Source organism: Notamacropus eugenii, chromosome X (assembly GCF_028372415.1).
Source record: "Notamacropus eugenii isolate mMacEug1 chromosome X, mMacEug1.pri_v2, whole genome shotgun sequence".
Classification (NCBI taxonomy): Eukaryota; Metazoa; Chordata; class Mammalia; order Diprotodontia; family Macropodidae; genus Notamacropus; species Notamacropus eugenii.
The window spans coordinates 11,282,578-11,285,329 of record NC_092879.1 but is presented as its reverse complement, the minus strand read 5'-3'; the positions used below and the strand labels follow the sequence as shown (position 1 = coordinate 11,285,329).

General features: G+C 55.5%; 1 long non-coding RNA gene across 1 annotated transcript; it reads left to right on the top strand.

Annotated features, from left to right (window-relative positions):
• The first annotated feature begins 387 nt into the window (after positions 1 to 387).
• On the top strand, positions 388 to 2,325 carry LOC140515378 (uncharacterized). The gene is made up of 3 exons (XR_011970993.1): positions 388 to 549; positions 1,443 to 1,607; positions 2,249 to 2,325. It is a non-coding gene; the product is annotated as an uncharacterized lncRNA (long non-coding RNA).
• Positions 2,326 to 2,752: the final 427 nt, after the last annotated feature.

Below are 2,752 nucleotides of genomic sequence, written 5' to 3'. Positions count from 1 at the left end.
TGAGGAGGAAGGGGGAGAATAAATCTGGGGCCTGAGGCTGGAGTGGAAGGGCACTGCAAACAGACAGGGAGGATAGGAGTGTCCACAGAAGATGGGGGGCAGAGCTCATGGATTCTGGAGGGATATGCCAGGATCTTTTGCAGAAAGCACAAAGGGTGGTCAGTACAGGGTCATGGGGCTGTGTGGCTTGGTGGCAGGTGGGCCCGCAGTGTTCCTACCCACAGACTGATTGGCCTGCCCTCAAAGGGCTTTGCTCCTGGGCCCTGCCAAGGGCCAGCCTGGGGGGCCTTGTCTGGGGACTGAGCTAAAGGTAATAATGGGGGTGAGGACGTCATTGGATGAGGACACCATTGTGACCTGTCTACCACGTCAGCTGAGACTGAGGTCCTCTGGGGACATAGAGGCAGAGGAGGCAAATGCTCAGCCCAGGGTCCCTGAATCCCTTCCAGAGCCCTGCCCAGGGTGAGGATAGGCAGCAGACCCAGCTCGAGACTGGCAAGTCCTTGGGCCAGGCTAACACCTTCCTTAGGCAGAGGAGTTTTCCTTCAGGTACAGGAGGGTTCTTAACACAGGGCCAGCTGGGGAGATTTCTGGGGGTCTGGGACCTGGGAAGTGGGCAGTGTGTGCCATGACCTGGGGAATTTCTCTCACACTACTAGCTTTCTTTGGAGTCCTCTGAGTTTAGTTTGAGGCAACAAGAAAGAGGATTCTGAGATGGGTGGGTGGGATGGTGGCTGGCTGCCAGAGGGGCCCATGTCACAGAACACAACCAGAACCTGCTCACCCTTCCCCCTGCAACATGCCCCCTCCCCTTTAGGGCTGCCTGGCTGAGGGATAAAGTTTCCCCAAGCTCTTAGGCAGCCCCTGGGGCACAATTCTTGACTTTTTCGAGGGTACTATGGAGTAATGCTGCCAACTGGGGAAGGAGGGCTTAGCTGTTCCCTAAGCCAATCTTCCCCACGTTTGCCACCCTCTCCCTCCTTTCTGGGAGGGGTAATGGTCTCCAGGGAAGCCCCTAAAGGGGATTCCAGGTTTCTAGTTTTCCTCCCTGCCCACGTCAGGGCTGGTTTTTTTGCCTGAAGATACATTCTATGTTTCTCCGCCTAAAATTTGTGTATATTCTAGGTGTCATTGATGCTGGAAGAGGCCCAGGGAATTGTCTGAGACCTGTTTTGGGGTGACAGAGGGTAGACCTGCTGGCCACAGGAGAAACCCACAGTCCTGGGTACTGCTCTGGCTGGGGGCAATAGTACAATGGGTGGTATAGGAGGGGTTCTGGCTAAGTTTCTAAGACCTGGGCCAGACCTCCTTGCCCACCCTTCCTTGCTCCTCTCCCTTGGAAGACCAAGGACCTTCAGGGTCTCTGCTTCACTCCCCACCTTGTGACCATCCATGTCACAATAGGTTATGTCATGGCAACATTCTGTTTCCTCCCTCCTCAGGGGAAGGCATCTCTGTCAGAGGAGGGCTCTGCTGGACAGGCCTGACAGGGGTCATAGAAGGTCAGGGAATGACCAGAGTCCCTTCCCTTCCACACCAACCTCAGCTCAGGCCATCATCTGGGAACCATGCGGAGACCTGGGCGCGTGTCTGTGCCCAAACGCAAAGTGAGCGACCTCTGTCTCCTCCTGGGTGGGGGTGGGCCTGGCTTCCCTTGGTCTGGCTTCCCTGTCTTTGGACACTCAAGTTTGAAGTGGGGCTGACTTAGTCAAAGCCATAGCCTGGGGTCAATGTATGAGTGATTTCTTTGGGCTTGTTCTGTCTGTCTCTCTCAGTGACCTGGCACTGTTGTGGTCATGACCCTCCCCTCCCAATGTCTGTGGGCTTCCTGGGGCCTCAGCGTGACACAAACTGCAGCCCACCGAACCTTCCAACTGGGCCAGGCTAAGGTAGACCCTCAGGTTTAGATCTTTGAGGTCTCTTGTAAAGTGAGTTGGCACAGCTGAATGATGGGGCAGTGACAGAGAGACAAAGCAGGAGAAGAGAGCCACCTGAATGGGTGGGCTCCAAGAGACAAGGCCTGTCCCCTTGCCCTCTCCCCTTGCCCATGGGTTAGAAATCCGGGGTTACAAATGGCCCCCTCCTGCCTTGCCAGGCTACTGCTGTTGCAGCTGCCAGTGCCGTGGTGCAGATGTGTCCCTGGGCACTGTCAAATTCCATGTGCCAGAACGTGGGAGCTTTCAGTCCACATCACCCCACAACCAGTCCTTGTGCCACCCAGCAACTGACTTGTGCTGTTGTCTTTCAGGTTCTCTGTGCCTCAGCTGATCGATGGGCCTCATGGTGACATGATGAATCTCTCCATTAAATATATCACTCAGCGAACACTGCGGGTGATAGGAAGGAGGGTCCTTGCCCTCTCTAGGGGATGAGTCACTCAGAGTAGTTGGGAAAATGACCCCTTTCCCCACCTGGAGCTAGATCAGGTGTGTTTTACAAGACCCTACAAATTCTGAGGACAATGTCCCACTTTGGGGAATTCTCTTAAACCCCCAGAACCCTTTGCCCCTCGTTCCCCATCCTGAGCCCACCAGGCTGCCCCCACTGCTCTCTGTTTCTTAGGTATCCAGACTAGTGCCCTCACTGTCATCTCACTGATTCCCAGGAAGAAAGCCCAGGAGGAGATGCCCACCCAGGACAGAGCTGCCCAAAGCTCTGCAGCCTGTCTTGGGTTCCTTCTGTGTTTTCTGGACCATGGCAAGGGCTTTCCATCCTCAGCCCCAGACCCAGCGGGAGCCGGGATCCTCTCTAG